This window comes from Saccopteryx bilineata, chromosome 9, assembly GCF_036850765.1.
Source record: "Saccopteryx bilineata isolate mSacBil1 chromosome 9, mSacBil1_pri_phased_curated, whole genome shotgun sequence".
Lineage (NCBI taxonomy): Eukaryota > Metazoa > Chordata > Mammalia > Chiroptera > Emballonuridae > Saccopteryx > Saccopteryx bilineata.
In genome coordinates this window covers 49,685,491-49,707,375 of record NC_089498.1, presented here as the reverse complement: position 1 = coordinate 49,707,375, position 21,885 = coordinate 49,685,491, and positions in this window count along the sequence as shown.

Here is a 21,885-nt window from a genome sequence, read left to right as displayed (position 1 = left end):
GGGTCCTGGAACCATCTATTGGCTGGCTACCATAACACTCATAGCCAACCTTGTTTTGCCTGTAGCCCCATCCACTCTTCCCTGCCTAGATGGTTTTGAAACAAGTCCCTAACATTGTGTCATTTTATTAATAAATGTTTCAGTGGCTATGTCTTAAAAAATAAAAATTTATACAATTTTCACATCTAAAAATTAACAGTATTTTCTTTTAAAAATTTTTTATTGATTGATTATAGAGAGAGAGAGAGAGGAAGAGAGAAAGAGAGAAACATCAATTTGTGGTTCTACTTTATCCATGCATTCATTGGTTGATTCCTGTATGGGCCCTGACTGGGGACCAAACCTTCAACTTTGGAAAATTGGGATAATACAACCAACTGAGTTATTTGGCCAAGGCCAATAACAGTACTTCCATAATAGAATCAAATATCTAATCAGCATCCAAATTTCCTGTACTATTTTGTGTATATTTCAATTAGTTGATCTAACTACTAGATCTGTGGGTTCACTTTTTTTTCAGAATATTGCATGTATTTGCTAAAGAAAATAGATTGTCTTGCCCCACAGACTGCTTTTTGATGATTGCTTTATTACTTAACATTTCTTTTCCTTGCCTGTTTCTCTCAGAGAAACATCAGTATTTAATGAGTCATCAAAGAAAGAGGGTTTACAAAAAGACAATTTTGTGGAATAATCTACTGTTATAATTAGTATTTGACCAAAACTAATAATACACTGTCACAGAATGAAATTCTGGCATATAAAAATGTATTTGAATTTTCATTTTTAAATGTAATTATTCTTACTGTTTAGTTATTTAAAAATTGCGTCGTCAAATTTGAAAACTATAACATCATAGTATAGAAAGCATTTTCCCTTAGTGCTGTCTCTTCCTGGACTTCTGTGATCAAGCACCTGCCCATTTATGTTGAACTGATATTGACTTTGTTGAGGTCAGTAGAGAAGCAAGATATTGTGGGGCAACTCAGTGTTCTCTAAAACTTTCTTCTTTAGATTCTTTATTGTGTTTGCAACAAAGATAACTGGTTGTTGTGTCCAGATTTTGGAGAACCTGATACTTTGGAAACTTGGAGGGGGCAAAGGTGACATTTTTCTTCTTCTGTGACAGAGACAGATTGAGACAGAAAGACAGGAAAGGAGAGAGATGGAAGCATCAATTCTTCATTGTAGCACCTTAGTTTCTCATTGATTGCTTTCTTTTTTTACAATTACTATCAATTTTAATGGGGTGACATTGATAAATCAGGGTACATATGTTCAGAGAAAATATCTCCAGGGTATTTTGACATTTGATTATGTTGCATATCCATCACCCGTAGTCAAATTGTCTTTTGTCACCTTCTATCTGGTTTACTTTGTGCCCCCCCCCTCCCCATAACCACTACCCTCATGACCATGTCTCTGAGTCTCATTTTTATGTCCCATCTATGTATGGAATCATATAGTTCATAGTTTGTTTGTTTTTTTACTTATTTAACTCAGTATAATGTTATCAAGGTCCATCCATGTTATTGTAAATGATCCGATGTCATCATTTCTTATGGCTGAGTAGTATTCCATAGTACAATATATATGTACCAAAGCTTCTTAATCCAGTCGTCCTCTGACGGACACTTGGACTGTTTCCAGTTTTTCGCTATTGTGAACAATGCTGCCATAAACATGGGGGTGCATTTCTCCTTTTGAAACAGTACTATGGTGTTCTTGGGGTACATTCCTAAAAGTGGGGTAGCTGGGTCAAAAGGCAGTTCGATTTTTAATATTTTGTCTCTATACTGTTTTCCACAGTGGCTGCACCATTCTGCATTCCTACCAGCAGTACAGGAGGGTTACCGTTTCTCCACATCTTCACGAGCACTTATTCTGTGTTGTTTTGTTGATGAGCGCCATTCTGACTGGTGTGAGGTGATAATCTCATTGTGGTTTTAATTTGCATTTCTCTAATGATTAGTGATGTTGAGCATTTTTTCATATGCCTATTGGCCATCTGTATGTCCTCTTTGGAGAAGTGTCTATTCATTTCTTTTGCCCATTTTTTGTTTGGATTGTTTGTCTTCCTGGTGCTGTTGAGTTTTACAAGTTCTTTATAAATTTTAGTTATTAACCCCTTATCAGATGTATTGTCAAATATGTTCTCCCATTGTGTAGTTTGTCTTTTTATTCTGTCTTATTGACTTTAGCTGTGCAGAAGCTTTTTAGTTTGATATAGTCCCATTTGTTTATCCTGTCTTTTATTTCACTTGCCCATGGAGATAAATTGGCAAATATTTTGCTGCGAGAGATGTTGGAGAGCTGACTGCCTATGTTTTCTTCTAAGATGCTTATAGTTTCACAGCTTACATTTTGAGTTTAAGTCTTTTATCCATTTTGAGTTTATTTTTGTGAGTGGTGTAAGTTGGTGGTCTAGTTTCACTTTTTTTCAGGTAGATGTCCTATTTTCCCAACACCATTTGTTAAAGAGGCTGTCTTTACTTCATTGCTCTTACCTCCTTTGTCAAATATCAATTGTCCATAAAGCTGTGGGTTTATTTCTGGATTCTCTGTTCTGTTCTATTGATATATATGCCATTCTTATGCCAGTACCAGGCTGTTTTGAGTATAATGGCCTTGTAGTATAACTTGATATCAGGAAGTGTGATACCTCCCACTTTATTCTTCATTTTCAAGATTGCTGAGGCTTTTCATGTTCATTTTTGGTTCCATATAAATTTTTGGAATATGTATTCTATATCTTTGAAGTATGTCATTGGTATTTTAATTGGTATTGCATTGAATTTATAAATTGTTTTGGGTAATATGGATATTTTAATGATGTTTATTCTTCCTAACCATGAGCACGGTATATGCTTCCACTTATTTGTATCTTCCCTAATTTCTTTTATCAATGTTTTATAATTTTCTGAGTACAAGTCTTTAACCGCTTTGGTTAAATTTACTCCTAAGTACTTTATTTTTTTGGTTGCAATAGTGAAGGGGATTGTTTCCCTAATTTTCCTTTCTGACAGTTTATTGTCGGTGTATAAAAATGCCTCTGATTTCTAAGTATTAATTTTATATCCTGCCACCTTGCTGAATTCATTTATCAGGTCCAGTAGTTTTTTGACTGAGACTTTATAGTTTTCTATATACAATATCATATCATCTGCAAATAATGATACTTTTACTTCTTCTTTTCCAATTTGGATGCCTTTTATTTCTTCTTGTTGTCTGATGGCTGTGGCTAGGACTTCCAGAACTATGTTGAATAAGAGTGGTGAAAGGGGGCACCCCTGCCTTGTTCCTGATCTTAAGGGGATTGCTTTTAATTTTTGCCCATTAAATGTGATGTTGGCTGTGGGTTTGTCATAGATGGCCTTTATCATGTTGAGGTATGTCCCCTGAATTCCCACTTTGCTGAGAGTTTTGATCATGAATGGGTGCTGGATTTTTTAATTATTATTTTATTTATTTATTTTACAGAGACAGAGAATGTCAGAGAGAGGGATAGATAGGGCCAGAGAGACAGGGACGGAGAGAGATGAGAAGCATCAATCATCAGTTCTTTGTTGCGACGCCTTAGTTGTTCATTGATTGCTTTCTCATATGTGCCTTGACCGTGGGCCCTCAGCAGACCAAGTTACCCCTTGTTCAAGCCAGTAACTTTGGGTCCAAGCTGGTGAGCTTTGCTCAAACCAGAGGAGACTGTGCTCAAGCTGGCGACCTCGGGGTCTCAGACCTGGGTCCTCTGCATCCCAGTCCAATGGTCTATCTACTGTGCCACTGCCTGGTCAGGCTGGATTTTATCAAATGGTTTTTCTGCATCTATTGAAATTATCATGTGGTTTTTCTCCTTCCTTTTGTTTATGTAATGAATCACATTGATTGATTTGCAAATATTGTACCAGCCTTGCCTCCCCAGAATAAATCCTACTTGATCATGATGTATGATTTTTTTTCATATATTGCTGGATCCAGTTTGCTAATATTTTGTTGAGGATTTTAGCATCTAAATTCATTAAGAATATTGGCCTATAATTTTCTTTCTTTGTGTTGACTTTGCCTGGTTTTGGAATCAGAATTATGCTCTCCTCATAAATGGAGCTCGAAAATCTTTCTTCCTCTTGAATTTTTTGAAATAGCTTGAGAAGGATAGGAGTTAGTTCTTCTTTGAATATTTGGTAGAATTCACTTGTGAAGCCATCAGGACTTTTCTTCGTTGGGAGTTTTTTTGATAACTGTTTTGATCTCATTTGTTGTAATCGGTCTGTTTAGGTTTTCTGATTCTTCCAGATTAATTTTTGGAAGATTATATGTTTCAAAGAATTTGTCCATTTCATCTAGACTGTCTAGTTTTTTGGTATACAGTTCTTAGTAGTATTTTCTTACAATAGTTTTTATTTCTGTTGTGTAGTTGTTATTTCTCCATTCTTATTTCTTTTTTCTTTTTACAGAGACAGAGAGAGAGAGTCAGAGAGAGGGATAGGGACAGACAGACAAAAATGGAGAAAGATGAGAAGCATCAATCATTAGCTTTCATAGTGATATCTTAGTTGTTCAGTGATTGCTTTCTCATATGTGCTACTCATAAGAGTAGCCCCTTACTAGAGCCAGCAACATTGGGACCAAACTGGTGAGCTTTGCTCAAACCAGATGAGCCTGTGCTAAAGCTGGTGACCTCGGGGTCTCGAACCTGGGTCCTCTGCATCCCAGTCCAATGCTCTATCCACTGCACCACTGCCTGGTCAGGCCACTCTCATTTCTAATTTTATTTATTTGAGTCCTCTCTCTTTCTTTCTTGATGAGTCTGATTAAAGGTTCATTGATCTTGTTTACCTTTTCAAAGAACAAGCTTCTGGTTTCATTGATCCTGTCTATTGTTTCTTTAGCCTCTATGTCATTTATTTCCACTCTGATCTTTATTATTTCCTTCCTTCTACTCCCTCTGGGCTTTACTTGCTGTTATTTTTCTAGTTCTTTTAGATGCAGGGTCAAGTTGTTTATTTGAGCTTTTTCTAGCTTTTTAAGGTATGCCTGTAATGCTATGAACTTCCCTCTCAGGACTGCTTTTGCTGTGTCCCATAAATTTTGAGTTGATGTATGCCCATTATCGTTCGTTTCTAGGAATTTTTTTATTTCTTCTTTGATCTCATTGTTAACCCAATCATTATTTAATAACATGCTATTTAGTTTCCAAGTGTTTGAGTATTTTTCAGTTTTTCTGTAGTGGTTGATTTCTAGTTTCATGCCATTGTGATCAGAGAAAATGCTTGATATGATTTCAATCTTCTTAAATTTGTTGAGACTGCTTTTGTGCCCTAACATGTTGTCTATCCTAGAGAATGTATCATGAACACTTGAAAAGACTTATATTCTGCTGCTTTAGGGTGATAGGTTCTGAAGATACCTATTAAATCGAGTTGATCTAGTGTGTTTTTTAAGTCTGCTTCTCCTTTGTTAATTTTCTTTCTTGAGGATCTATCTAGTAATGTTAGTGGGGTATTGAAATCCCATACTATTATAGTATTGCTGTTGATCTCGCCCTTTATATCCATCAAAGTCTGCTTTATATATTTAGATGCTCCTATATTAGGTGTATAGATATTTATAATGGTTATATCTTCCTGTTGGATTGCTCTCTTTATCATTATGTAGTGACCGTCTTTATCTTTTATTATAGCCTTTGTTTTAAAGTCCATTTTGTCTGATATAAGTATTGCTACTCCAGCTTTCTTTTCATTACAATTTGCATGAAAATTTTTTTTCCATCCTTTTACTTTCAGTCTATGTGCATCTTTTGTTTTCAGGTGTGTCTCTTGTAGACAGCATATGTATGGGTCCTGTTTTCTTATCCATGCAGCTACCCTATGTCTTTTGATTGGATCATTTAATCCATTTATATTTAAGGTTATTATTGATATGTAGTTGTTTATTGCCATTTTATTTTTTAAAACTGTATTCCTCTTTTGCTATATTCTTTTTCCCCTTTGATTTGTTTACAACAGGCCCCTTAGCATTTCTTGCAGCATTGGTTTGGTTGTAGTGAATTCCTTGAGTTTTTTTTTGTCTGGGAAACTTTTTATTTCTCCTTCAATTTTAAACTATAGCCTTGCTGGATAAAGTAGTCTTGGTTGTAGGTTCTTGTTCTGCATTACTTTGAATATTTCTTGCCATTCCCTTCTGGCCTCAAGTGTTTCTGTTGAGGAGTTGGATGTCATCCTTATGGGGGCTCCTTTGTAGATGATAGTCTTTTTTTCTCTAGCAACTTTTAATATTTTCTCCTTATCACTTAGCTTTGGTATTTTAATTATGATGTGTCTTGGTGTAGATTTCTCTTTAATGGAGTTCTCTGTGCTTCTTGAACTTGCAAGACTTTTTTCTGCATTAATTTAGGAAAGTTTTCAGCTATGATATGATTGAACAAAATCTCTATCCCTTGTTTTTTCTCTTTTTCTTCAGGAACAACTATGATGCAGATGTTATTTCTCTTCATGTTGTCACAGACCTCTCTTAGAGTTTCCTCAGAGTTTTTTGAGTCTCTTTTTCTTTTTCTGCTCTGTTTCTGTGCCTTCATTTATCTTGTCCTCTAACTCCCTGATTTGATCTTCAGCTTCATCCATCCTGCTTTTAATTCCTTCCATTGTGTTCTTCATTTTTGATATTGTATTTGTCATTTCTGACTGATTCTTTTTTATTATTTCAATGTCCTTTTTTATATTTGCTATATCTTTATTTAGGTGTTCATAATGACCATCTATTGTTATTATAAGATCTTTGAGCATCCTAACAATCATTATTTTTTACTCTGCATCTGGTAATTTGGTTATATCTGACTCATTCAGGTTTGCATCTGGGAATTTCTCTTGATTCATTTGTGTTGCATTTCTCTGCCTTTTCATTTTGTCTGTGTATAAAAAATTTTTGGCCACTGGAGTCCAATGGTTGTGGCCTCTGTGTTTCCTAGGTGTGGTCTGTCTGCAGCCCCCCCCCTCTGCTGCTGCTGCCTAGCACATTCAGGTATGGGTATTGCTGGTGCCAGCCCATTGAGAATGTCTTTGGTTTCCGTCTCTCCTCCACGGGAGGGGCTGTAATCTCATGCCGGGGTCTACAAACCTCAGTGGCCTCAGCCTTCGCCCTGCCCAGCAGGTGGGGTTATGTGCCATGCCCTGGGTTGCAAGTCTCAGCTCCACAGGCAGATGTGAGCACCTTTTATAAACACTTTTTAATTCAATGGATGTCAGATTTTTGCTAAAGATACTTAGCAAAATTACTGTTTGGTAAGTATGATGTTTATATCATAAATTCCTTATTTAACTATTTGAAAGCCTTTCATTTTTTTTTCATTAATTAGAGAGCTTTCACAATTATGGCTATTTTAGCATTTTCTTCTTTTAGTGATATACATACTTTTAAGCAACTGGCAGAGTCTTTGCATATACAGCACTTAAATTTTTCACTCCAAATTGTATCTAGAATGTTTATTTATATTTGAAAATGAATATTTTGATATTAACAATAAATCTATATGATAAGTCTTGTCTGTGTACAGTGGTTGTGGTCAGATCCAATGGATACCTGTGCTACCATATGATTATTGGTATGCAAGAATTCAGAGATGTCAGAAATAACAAGGACATTAGCATTCAGTTATTTAGCCTTTCAAAGCTGAAGCTGAATGTCAGCTGAATCCTAGGTTGGAAGGAAACTGAGAATGTCTTGATAAGCAGAAAGAGAACCAGGAAAGAACAATTAATTCAACAAGTATTTATTTAGAGCTTATTATAGACCAAGCCCTGTCCTAGGCACTTCAGATATATTAGTGAAAAACAGATGCCTGTCTTTATGTGATGGATGCAAGAAAGAGGAGTTTCAAGGATCAACAGTTAGCCTAGGCAGTGGTGGGATTCAGCTGGTTCACAGGGGTTTGGCAGAATCGATACCTAATTTTTTGTTGAGTGGCGAACTGGTTGTTAAAAAAGAGACTCAGAAAAAAAAAAGAGACTCAGAGACACGGACAAGAGTGTGGTGGTTATGGGGGTGGAGGGGGGCACAAAGAAAACCAGATAGAAGGTGACAAAAGACAATCTGACTTTGGGTGATGGGTATGCAACATAATCAAATGTCAATATAATCTGGAAATGTTTTCTCTGAACGTATGTACCCTGATTTATCAATGTCATGCCATTAAAATTAATTAAAAAAATGGCACTTGTAATCAGGGTTCTCTCTAAGGTGGATGCCTGGGAAACTGCCCAACGTGGAAATCACAAATTTACATTCCTTACTTTTTTTTAACATTCATCTTTGCAACAGTATATTCTAAGTCCCTGTAGTAATGTTCATTCCATCCATAGGTGAAAAAAATTTGATGAAACTATGCTTGTATTCATTTAATAAAACTCATTATATCTTTGATGAAAGACTACATTTTAATTCCCTTGCATTTGTTAACTTCAGTAGGCAGTGAGGGTTCCAATCAAGAAGCAATACGGAAATATCTTTAACAGCTTTATTGTTTTTTGGGGGGTATTACTTAATACTTTTTCATTAATACTTTAAAACTATTTCTTATAATCTAGTTCTGTATACCTCTTTTATTGTTCTTATTTAAGTATTAAGTGCATGAACTAATAAACTACCTTTTAGTATATTGCTTTTTTTACTTAAAATGGTCATTTGGGCAGAGAACTGGTTGTTAAATAATTTGAATTCCATCACTGAGTATAAGCCAGTAAAAATAAGAGCTAAAAAATATGCACTGGGTTTGGCAATTAAAGAGTTAAACAGGCGTCCATGGTGAGAACAGTTCTAGAGAAACTGTTGAGTTGGAGGCCAGATTATGCTGGCTGAGTAGTGAATGGGTTGGGGAAGGAGAGACTATTGTGTAGGATGCCTTTAGAAGCTTAGCTGTGAAGGGAAGTATAAAAGGCAGTGGCTAGAGAAAAGGCTGAGGGAAGAAAGGATTTTTTTAAACTAGGAAAAGCTTGAGCATGTTCTGCTGATGGTACAAATGAGTGTCAACATTTGGAAGAATAAGAAGAGTTAGTGAGAGGTCAGTGGTCAGGGACAAGCAAGGAAGAGATAGAGAGTTCTTTGATCATGCCACATCAGCAGGGTCTGTGCAATATGCTCTTCCTTCTCACTAAGGGGACACAATGGCACACTTACAAGAGCCATGGCAGGTGATGCCCTCCAACTCCTGGGTCCTTATTAGTCTCTAACCTGCCTGAGCACAGGACTTCCTTCCAAACCACGGAAAAGACATCCAGAAGTGGTGGGGCCACCCCTCAAACCTGAAGCCACCATGTAAGAAGTGTAGGCCGCAGAAATGGGGAAATGGCAGGATTCCTCTCGCTTCCTTCTGGTTTCCAGAAAATCAGGTGTTCTTCTGCACAGGAAATGGGAGAGACAAACTTAGGGCAGTAGGATAAGGTCAAGTAGATTTTTTGTTTACTGGGGTAGGGAGAGAATAAAGACCAAAACTCTCTGTTCAAGCCCCATGCCTGGAACAAGGGAGGGCAAGAAGAGATAACTCCCCCCCACCCCAAATCACACAGACTCCATATGAGCTAACAACAGTCCTGGAAAAACTAAAAAAAAAAATAACTTATATAGAAGCTCCACCAAGGGTTCAGGTAAGGGATTTCTTATCTTGTATATGCTTAATTCCACATTTTCATATACTTGGAACCCAGAACACAACTATGTTTATGGAATCTACTAGGAACTTCCTGAGTATGTTCTAAAGTGATGTCTCTGAAAACCAAGCAATCATCTCCAGATGAGTCACACAAGAGGCACTGTGAATATTAAAGAAACACATGGGGAAAATCTACGACCTCATTAGATAACAAAGAAAGCAGAATAGAGCAGCCTAGGGGCAGCATTTTAAACACATAAAAATGGAATGATTATGCCCTGTGTAGGGAAGTTGTGATGAAACTTAATTTATAGGACAGCTGGCATCATTTGAGAACAAACCCATCTGGCAAGCAGCATGGCAACATGCATCAAGAACTGTAAAGATGTTCCTAATTTTTATTTTCCATCCAGTTATCCCATGCTGGGAAATGTATCCCATGGAACTAATTCAGGGGAAAAAAATAGCTATATGTATGAACTTGTTTATTGCAATGTAATAATGTCAGGTAAATAACAGGAACTCAGGAAATAACTATGCATTGATTTAGCAGTCAAGGAATATGTTTTTGCTACAGTAACATTCTATGTAAGAGAGCTCTATGATAATGGGATGTTTCCTGAAGTTATATGTGCAAAATGTGTCACACTACTTTATAATCAAATAGCATATACAAATTATATAGTGGCCTCTTTTGTATTTATAAGTGATCTTAAGCAAAAATTTTATAAGGAAAATAATGTAGGCATTGTTTAATGCTTAATGTAGAGTAGTGAGTGATGATTCTCAAACTTAAGTGTATATCAGAATCACTTGAAGAATCCCACCCCCAGAAAGTCTAATTCAGTCAGTTTGGATTGGGGCCTGAGAATGTTCATTTCTGATAAGTTTCTAGGAGATGCTGCTGCTGCTGTTCCCAGGAGCTCACAGTGAGAACCCTAGTTTGGAGTAACTAGTCTTTGCCCATGGAATCGTAACTATCACTAAGTATCTGGAATGGAAAAAAAAAACCCAAAAGACATAATTTCCTAGAGGTCACAAACTGTATCTTCCTCATACATGTGTCTGCATGTAGATAGGGTCTAGGTAAATGCTTGTTGAATTGAGTTGCATTCTTAGCCAGGAATTTCAATGAACAGTACAGATATTCACTCCACTTTCCAATTTCTTGCAATCTACTCAAATAAGATAGACACAATCACCCAGTCACAGTAGTGTTTATGTTGAAGCCATCTGGTTGAAACAAGGCCTCTGATCTGACCCTCAGAATATTTAAACTGCTGCTGAATCTGGAGAGGGGTGGGAGTGGTGAGTTCTGTTCTTGTTCTTTGCCTTTTAAGATCCCGACCTCTCAGCAATGGAAGCTGAAGAATTGACTCCTTGGGCTGGGATGAACTCCATCCATTTTCAGCAGTGAGGAATGGGAAAGAGTAGCGCCCATGCAGTCAGGAGGCTTGAATCTATTGGATGGATGTACTACAATAAAAAAAAGACTTCAATTAATTAATATCTTTACTTAAACCTCTTTGTGTTTTCACAAGTGGTGGGAATGCTACTCACATGTTTCCAAATTGCTCTGCAAAAGGGTTTTGTCAAGGTTTAAAATTTTTACTTCCAGTAATAAGGTTTCCTTACAGCTTTGATGATATAAGATGTTATCAACCTTTTTAGTTCTTTCTATCTTAGGAAAAATTTTATTTATTGCTTTAAGTCGCATTGTTCTGACTCCTAGTGTGGTTGCACAAATCTCATGTTTCTTGTCCATTTGTATTTCTTATGTGAGAACTTGTTTTAATATTTTGCTTATTTTCATTTGCATTCTTTTTGTCTTTTTCTGAATTTTAAAAAGTCATTTATTATTGGTTGTTTGTGTTCTTGCTCTGTTGAATGTCTATTAACATTTTTATGCTGTCTATTAGTATACACACATTTATAATTTTTATACAGTCAAATGTCATTGTTTTTGTTTTTGGATGCTAACTTTTTGATCCCACACTGAACATTCAAAAGATTATAAAAAGGTATTTTGTTTTTTATACTTAAATTTAATTTTAAATACATGGTTGCAGATGGTTTTTTAAACCTACCTGCAATTTATTTTTAGTATGGTTTAAGGTAGTAATCTGAAATGCTGCATTTATAATATTTTAAATATCCATATACAGTACACACAGCATTTTTGAATACTTTATTTCTTTTTTTAATAAATTTTTATTAATTTTAATGGGGTGACATTAATAATTCAAGGTACATATGTTAAAAAAAAACACATCCAGGTTATCTTGTCATTCAATTATGTTGCATACCCGTCACCCAAAGTCAAATTGTCCTCTGTTGCCTTCTATCTGGTTTTCTTTGTGCCCCTCCCCTCCCCTCTCTCCCTCCCTCTCCTCCCCCCTCAACCACCACACTCTTGTTCATCTCTCTTAGTCTCATTTTTATGTCCCACCTATATGATTATGGAATCATATAGTTCTTGGTTTTTTCTGATTTACTTATTTCACTCTGTATAATGTTATCAAGATCCCACCATTTTGTTGTAAATGATCCCATGTCATCATTTCTTATGGCAGAGTAGTATTCCATAGTATATATGTGCCACATCTTCTTTATCCATTCTTCTATTGAAGGGCTTTTTGGTTGTTTTCATGTCTTGGCCACTGTAAACAATGCTACAATGAACATGGGGCTGCATGTGTCTTTATGTACCAATGTTTTTGAGTTTTGGGGGTATATACCCAGTAGAGGGATTGCTGAGTTATAAGGAGTTCTATTTTTAGTTTTTTGAGGAACAACCATACTTTCTTCCATATGGTTGTATTACTTTACATTCCCACCAACAGTGGATGGGGTTTCTTTTTCTCCGCAGCCTCTCCAACACTTGCTATTACCTGTCTTGTTGATAATAGCTAATCTAACAGGTGTGAGGTGGTGTCTCATTGTAGTTTTGATTTGCATTTCTCTAATAACTAATGAAGATGAGCATCTTTTTATATATCTGTTGGCCATTTGTATTTCTTCCTGGGAGAAGTGTCTGTTCATGTTCTCTTCCCATTTTTTTATTGGATTGTTTGTTTGTTTGTTGTTGAGTTTTATGAGTTCTTTGTATATTTTGGATAGTAGGCCCTTATCTGAGCTGTTGTTTGAAAATATCATTTCCCATTTAGTTGGCTGTCTATTTTGTTGTCAGTTTCTCTTGCTGTGCACAAACTTCTTAGTCTGATGTGATCTCATTCATTTATCTTTGCCTTCACTTCTCTTGCCTTTGGAGTCAAATTCATAAAATGCTCTTTAAAACCCAGGTCCATGAGTTTAGTACCTATGTTTTCTTCTATGTACTTTATTGTTTCAGGTCTTATATTTAGGTCTTTGATCCATTTTGAATTAATTTTAGTACAAGGGAACAAACTGTAAGTCAAGTTCATTCTTTTGCATGTGGCTTTCCAGTTTTCCCAGCACCATTTATTGAAGAGGCGTTCTTTTCTCCATTGAGTGTTGTTGGCCCCTTTATCAAAAATTATTTGACCATATATATGTGGTTTTATTTCTGGATTTTCTATTCTGTTCCATTGGTCTGAGTGTCTATTTTTCTGCCAATACCATGCTGTTTTGATTGTCATGGTTCTATAATATAATTTGAAGTTAGGTATTGTAATGCCCCCAGCTTTATTCTTTTTCCTTAGGATTGCTTTGGCTATTCGGGGTTTTTTATAGTTCCATATAAATCTGATGATTTTTTGTTCCATTTCTTTAAAAAATGTAATTGGAATTTTGATGGGAATTGCATTAAATTTGTATATTGCTTTGGGTAATATGGCCATTTTGATTATATTTATTCTTCCTATCCAAGAACAGGGAATATTTTTCCATTTCATTGTATCTTTTTTGATTTCTCTTAACAATGCTTTGTAGTTTTCATTATACAGGTCCTTTACGTTCTTTGTTATGTTTATTCCTAGGTATTTTTTTTGTTGTTGTTGCAACTGTGAAGGGGATTATATTTTGAGTTCATTTTCTAATGTTTCATTGTTGGCATTTAAAAAGGCTATGGACTTTTGTATATTAATTTTGTATTCTGTGACCTTACTGTATTGGTTTATTGTTTCTAGTAATCTTTTTGTGGACTCTTTGGGGTTTTCGATGTATAGGATCATATCATCTGCAAAAAGTGAAACCTTTACTTCTTCTTTGAAGATATGAATGCCTTTTATTTCTTTATCTTGTCTGATTGCTCGGGCTAGAACTTCTAGCACTACGTTAAATAAGAGTGGAGAGAGTGGACAACCCTGTCTTGTTTCTGATTTAAGGGGAAAGTCCTCAATTTTATGCCAATTAATATGATGTTAGTTGATAATTTATCATAAATGGCCTTTATCATGTTGAGATATTTTCCTTCTGTACCCATTTTGTTTTAAACATAAAATTTTAAACATAAAATTTTAAACATAAAATTTTAAACATAAAATTTTAAACATAAAATTTTAAACATAAAATTGTGTTGTATTTTATTGAATGCCTTTTCTGCATCTATTGATAGGATTATGTAATTTTTGTTCTTTGTTTTGTTGATATGGTGTATTACATTAACCTTTTTACGTATGTTGAACCATCCTTGAGATTCTGGGATGAATTTCACTTGATCATGGTGTATTATTTTTTTAATATGTAGTTGTATTTGATTTGCTAGTATTTTGTTTAGTATTTTAGCATCTGTATTCATTAGAGATATTGGTCTGTAGTTTTCTTTTTTTGTGCCATCCTTGCCAGGTTTCGGTATGAGAGTTATGTTGGCCTCATAAAATGTGTTTGGAAGTATTGCTTCTTCTTCAATATTTTGGAAGACTTTGAGTAGAATAGGAACCAAGTCTTCTTTGAATGTTTGATAGAATTCACTAGTATAACCATCTGGGCCTGGACTTTTATTTTTGGGGAGGTTTTTAATATTTTTTTCTATTTCCTCCCTGCTTATCGGTCTGTTTGGGCTTTCTACTTCTTCATGACTCAGTCTAGGAAGGTTGTATTGTTCTAGGAATTTATCCATTTCTTCTAGATTGTTGAATTTGGTGGCATATAGTTTTTCATAGTATTCTACAATAATTTTTTTGTATATTTTTGATATCTGTGCTGATTTCTCCTCTTTCATTTTGGATTTTGTTTCTATGAATTCTTTCTCTTTTTTCCTTAGTGAGTCTTGCCAAGGGTTTGTCAATTTTGTTGATCTTTTCAAAGAACCAGCTCCTTGTTTTATTGATTTTTTTCTATAGTTTTTCTGTTCTCTATTTCATTTATTTCTGCTCTGATTTTTATTATTTCCTTTCTTCGGCTGGTTTTGGGTTGTCTTTGTTCTTCTTTTTCTAGTTTCTTAAGGTGTGACGTTAAGTGGTTTACTTGGGCTCTCTCTTGTTTGTTCATGTAGGCCTGAAGTGATATGAACTTCCCTCTTATTACTGCTTTTGCTGCATCCCAGAGATTCTGATATGTTGTATTGTCATTTTCATTTGTCTGTATATATCTTTTGATCTCTGTGCTTATTTCTTCTTTGACCCACTCATTTTTATAAGTATGTTGTTTAGTTTCCACATTTTTGTGGGTTTTTTCCCCCACTTTTTTGCAGTTTTTTTCTAGTTTCAAGGCTTTATGATCAGAAAATATGCTTGGTACAATTTCAATTTTTCTGAATTTTCTGATGTTATTTTTGTGGCCCAACATATGGTCAATTCTTGAGAATTATCCATGTACACTAGAGAAAAAAATGTGTACTCTGTCACTTTGGGATGAAATGTCCTGTAGATGTCTATCATATCCGATTCCTCTAGTGTTTTGTTTAAGGCCAGTATTTCTTTATTGATATTCTGTTTGGATGAACAATCTAGAGCTGTCAGTGGCATATTGAGGTCTCCAAATATGATTGTATTTTTGTCAGATTTTGTTTTTAGGTCAGTCAGTAGCTGTCTTATACGTTTCGGTGCTCCTTGGTTTGGTGCATATATATTAAGAATTGTTATGTCTTCCTGATTCAGGGTCCCCTTAATCATTATGAAATGACCATTTTTGTCTCTGATTACTTTTGCTGTCTTGTAGTCAGCATTGTTAGATATGAGTATTGCTACACCTGCTTTTTTTTGGATGTTATTTGCTCGAAGTATTGTTTTCCAGCCTTTCACTTTGAATTTGTTTTTATCCTTGTTGCTTAGATGAGTTTCTTGTAGGCAGCATACAGTTGGATTTTCTTTTTTAATTCCTTCTGCTACTCTGTGCCTTTTTGTTGGTGAGTTTAATCCGTTTACATTTAGTGTACTTATTGACACTTGAGGGTTCCCTATTGCCATTTTATATATTGCTTTCTGTTAGTTTTGTATCTTGTTTGATTCTTCTCTTTTGTTTTTCTATCATTCGTTTTTGTTCAGTTGTAATCCATACTTCTTTCCTCTGTTACTACCTTTTTTAAGTCATGTGCTTCTGTGGTGGTTGTTTCTGGGGCGGTTACCATTAAGTAATGAAAAAGGTACCTACCATGTTCATTGTAGTACACTATCTTATGAGTGCTTCTGCACTCCATTGTCCTTTGCTACTGTTAATCTTTGTCCTCTCCCCTTTTTTTGTTTTTGTTGTCACAGTTTTAATTTGGTTTTATTGTGTTCTTGGTGGAGCTTTTACTTGTAGTTTTGTTTTGTTTTGTTCTTTGTATCTGGTTGGAAAACCCCCTTTAGTATTTCCTGAAGTGGGGGTTTTCCGATGATACATTTCCTCATCTTTTTGTATCTGTGAATGTTTTTATTTCTCCTTAGTATTTGAAGGATAGCTTTGATGGGTATAGTATTCTTGGCTGGAAGTTCCTCTCTTTCAGAACTTTAAATATTGGGATCCACTCTCTTCTAGCTTGTAGAGCAGGGGTCTCCAAACTTTTTACAGAGGGGTCAGTTCACTGTCCCTCAGACTGTTGGAGGGCTGGACTATAAAAAAAAACTATGAACAAATCCCTATGCACACTGCACATATCTTATTTTAAAGAAAAAAAACAAAATGGGAACAAATACAATATTTAAAATAAACAATAAGTAAATTTAAATCAACAAACTGACCAGTATTTCAATGGAAACTATGCTCCTCTCACTGACCACCAGTGAAAGAGATACCCCTTCCGGAAGTGCGGCGGGGTCCAGATAAATGGCCTCAGGGGCCTGCATGCAGCCCATGGGTCATAGTTTGGGGGCCCCTGTTGTAGAGTTTCTGCTGAGAAATCCGATGGTAATCTAATAGGCCTTCCTTTATATGTTGTATTCTTCTTTTCTCTGGCTGCCTTGAGAATTTTTTTCTTTGTCGTTGGTTTGTGCCAATTTCATTATGATGTGACTTAGAGTAGGTTTGTTGGGAATAAGATAACTTGGTGTTCTATTTGCTTCTTGAATTTGAGGCTTTAGTTCTTTCCACAGGCTTGGGAAGTTCTCATCTATTATTTGTTTGAATATGTTCTCCATTCCATTTTCTCTCTCTTCTCCTTCTGATATACCTATTATTCTTATGTTACTCTTTTTGATTGAGTCAGACAATTCCTGTAGGGCTTTCTCATTTTTTTAAATTCTTGAGTCTCTCTGTTCTTCTCTCTGTTGTGCCTCAAGTTGCCTGTCTTCTATGTCACTAATCTTCTCTTCTATCTGACCTGTTCTATTAGCTAAGCTTGTTACCTCATTTTTCAGTTCATGAATTGAGTTTTTCATCTCTGTTTGATTTGTTTTCATAGTTTCAATTTCCTTGATGATATATTCCTTGTATTCCTTGAGTTGTTTTTTGAGCTCCCTAAATTGCCTTTCTGTGTCTTCTTTTATATCTCTGAGTATTTTTAGGATTTCTATTTTAAATTCTCTGTCATTTAACTCCAAGTTTTCCAATCTATTAAATTTTTTTTCTATAGATTTTTCCTCATCTATCTGTGCTACGTCTCTGTCTTTTGTATCCATGATATTTGATTTCCTTTTCCTTAATGGCATCTGAGGGTGGTTTTGTTAATACTACTTCTTATTCTGTGTATGGGACTTCCAGATGCTCCAGGGATAGATTTTTCTATCTCTGGTTGTAGAACTTGTTGAAATTTTGGAGAGAGGTATCGGGAGTGCTCCTCATGGTGCCATTTCTCTGACATCACTCCCTGAATACTTTATTTCAAAAATAAAGTTACTCATCAGCTTTAACATATTTTCCCTTAACTTTTTGGGCATTCATCAAGTTACCCCTTACCATTATTTAAAATAATCTTGGCTTTTCTTACTCATTTCCTTCATATGAAATTTAGAATCAGTCTGTCATGGTTCAGGAAAGTTTTTGTTAGAATTTAAAGACATGTAAAGACACATGCAGCCCCATGTTCATTGCAGCACTGTTCACAGTGGCCAAGACATGAAAACAAGCAAAAAGCCCTTCAATAGATGATTGGTTAAAGAAGATGGGGTACATATATACTATGGAATATTATTCAGCTATAAGAAATGTTGACATCAGATCATTTACAACAACATGGATGGACCTTGAAACATTATACTGAGTGAAATAAGTAAATCAGAAAAAAGTAAGAACTGTATGATTCCATACATAGGTGAGACATAAAAATGAGACTGAGAGACATGGACAAGATTGTGGTGGTTACAGGGCAGGGGAGGAAAGAGAGGGAGGGGGTGAGGGGAGGGGGGGGCACAAAGAAAACTAGATAGAAGGTGACAGAAGACAATTTGACTTTGGGTGATAGGTATGCAACATAATTAAATGTCAAAATAACCGGAGATGTTTTCTCTGAACATATGTACCCTGATTTATTAATGTTACCCCATTAAATTAAGAAAAAGAACAGTAATAATAATGTTATAGGCTTTAGAAGTTTATGTATATTTATATTGTTGGGAAAGGATTCTTAGACAAATTCTAACTTTATCAAAGCTTAAAAAAAAGAATTTTGATAAACTTTAAAGTTGTTTACTTTCACTTAAAACAATGGTATATCTCCCTTTTATTGGTTTTCTTTTATCTAATTTATACAGTTCTTCAATGTTTTTTGTTGGGTTTTTCAGTTTTTGTTGTTATTATGAAGTGTCTTTTTTTCTTTTAACTTTCTAAATGATTATTATAGATGATTAGAGATAATGTCAAATTTTGTGTGCTGATCTTGTACTAGTCAAATCTACTCTTAGGAGTTCCAGAAATTTCTTAGTTTATTCTCCTACATTTCATATAAACTATTACATTATCTGAAAATAAGGATTATATATCTTTTCCTTTCCTACATGTATGTTTATTTAAACCTTATTGTTTGTTAGTACTGCTAGTAAATATTTAATAATTACATAAATATAGCTTGTTTTGTTGTCTTTTTTGATTTAATAGGAATTATTTTTAATTTTAATGTTTCTGCATTAATATGGTGCTTTCTGTAGGCTTCTATTTTATGCCCTTATAACCTTACTATTGGTTGATTGATTGATTGATTTTATAGAGAGAAAGGGAGAGAGAAAAAGACAGACAGACAGAAACATTGAGTTGTTCTTGTATGTGCCCTGACTGGAGATCGAACCCATAACCTTCACATTTTGGGACAATTCTCTAAGCAACTGAGCTATCAGGCCAGGGCATAACCTTAGTTAAGTAAAAGAAATTTTCTTTTATTCCTTTTCTAAGGTTTTTCTCTTTTTAAATTGGAATATATACTGAAATTTACTAAATGCTTTTAAAAGTCTTTTAAAACATATTTTTCCTTTGATCTAATTTAGTGAATTACATGAATAAATTTTACATAGAATATAGAATAAATTCAACTTAGTCATAATATTATTCCCCTAATATTCTTCTGGATTCAATTTTTACATACTCTTTGCATCAGCTTATAAGTAAAATTTGGCTGTGAACTATTAATCACATCAATTGATCTGAAGTTCCCACTGCAATTTGTGTCTATTCATCTGAGCTAAGGTTCTTGTGTTCTGTTCTGCTTTTTACAGTTTTTTTCTCTTGTATATGTTTCTATTTTCAAAACATTACTCATGATTTCTAGTCACTAATAAGACTTCCCTCTATTTTCCAGTGCTCATTGGATTTATCCTTGTCATATATATATTTTTTAAATGGGTGGGAGGCTCCACGGTTGGTCATCTGTGTTCAGTCTATCATCTTGAGCCAATTTCAGTATAGTTGTGCTATATGTAGGAAAAAATTGAATGCCTATTTTGTGACTTTCTGCTGTATTAAATTTTCTTTTTCAGACTAATAGTTTATTAATTGTGTCGTTTTTAGACAAATATACATTTATTTTAGATAAATATAAATATACACAAACAAGAATTTCAACTCCTTACCAAAAGCTACATCTTACTTTCCTTTTCATTGTTTTTATTTCTTTGACATACTGTAGTCATTGAACAAGATGAAGCTCTTCACCAGCTGAGGAACCAGGTGCAGACATCACAAGTTTTCTCCTTGCCAGGCCAATATGCCAATAGGCCATGCAGGGGTCAATGTTGCTTTTCTTTTCCCCTCCACATTTTATTTATTTATTTATTTATTTATTTATTTATCTATCTATCTATTTATTTTTGAGTAAGGGATATAATTCTAAAATAATTTAATTCATATTTGGCAATTATCATTAATGCTAAACTCTTAGATCAAGTCTCTCAGGATTTTTAATGGCTACCAGCAAATGTTCTCTTCTGAATCCTGTTCCGCTAATGTACCCAATTATCTCCTATGCTTACAGTTACACAAGGTACATCCTGGACCTTTCTCACTAAATACAAAACTAATGAATTTTGTGTGGGGGATTTTTTTTTGTTTTGTTTTGTTACAGAGACAGAGTCAGAGAGAGAGACAGATAGGGACAGACAGACAGGAAGGGAGAGAGATGAGAAGCATCAATGCCTTGTTGCGGCACCTTAGCTGTTCATTGATTGCTTTCTCATATGTGCCCTGATCAGGGGTCTACAGCGACCTGAGTAACCCCTTGCTCAAGCCAGCAACCTGGGCTCAAGCTGGCAAGCCTTGCTCAAAGCAGATGAGCCCGCGCTCAAGCTGGCGACCTCAGAGTCTCGAACCTGGGTCACCCGCATCCTAGTCCATCGCTCCATCTACTGTGCCACCGCCCAGTCAGGCAGGAAAATTTTTTTTAAGTATTCTGCAGAGTCATGGAAAGTGAGCCGTCTTTCTATGAGAAGGTGATTGTAAAGAGCTTTCTTTATGGGGTTTTTTTTTTTAGATTTTATTGATTTTTAAAGAGAGAAGAGGAGCAAAAAGCATCAACTTGTGGTAGTTGCTTCTCATATGTGCCTTGACCAGGCCAGCTTTGGGTTTTGAACAGTAACCTCAGAGTTCCAGGTTGATGTGTTACCCAGGGTGCCAAGATACGTCAGGCCTTTCTTTGTGTTTAACTGAAGGGTCAGATGACAGGCTAAACCTTTCAAGGTCCTAGTGATGAACCTGTAAACCAGACTCTGAAATTGTGAAAGAGTATTTAAAGTGTTCTCAGTACCCAAAAATATGCTCAATGAAGGGAGATGTAGGAAATCCTAAGATGACCCCTAGGCTGCAGCATGCGTACTAACTGAACCAGTCAAGGGCCTCATTGCTTTGCACAGGCTGTGGTCACAGCTATTGTGTTATTTGTCCTCGTTACCACTGCTCCATCACACATATACATAACAGGCTGTCTGGGCACCTAACTTGGCCTAGTCAGTGACCTTGCTTAAAGTGTTCTTAGATGAATCGCACTGCCCTCTCAGTAAGACAGGATTAGGGCACCAAGAGACTGAGCCAGTTAAAGAATGGCCATGAAGATCACAGGGTAAGTTGGGGCAAGAGAAGTCTTAAGAAGCCAAGTACAAGTTAAAATTATGGGGGAGGAAAGACTTTGTGGAAACAGAGGACAATGAATGGCAAAAAGAGAAGACAAGAACAAGTGTGCCAAGAAAAGTAGATAAACCCTAAGAAATAAAGTGACCTGGTTCCTGACAGCTCCCTAGCTCTAGTTCTCACAGGGCCTCAGGATGTACTATAATTTCCTGTTCTTGGGATTTTGTGAGATCCCAATGTATTTTCACTGAACCCACCCTTCATATGTACTAACTTGAGAGTTCTTGTAATCAAAGGATATGCCCCAAACACTGACAGTATGGGAAGTCCACCTTTTGGAAGACAATGAAATCTAATTTGCCTACCTTATAGAAAAATCTGTAGGATTGAAGCATAAATTTTTTGGTGCAGGCTAGAAATAT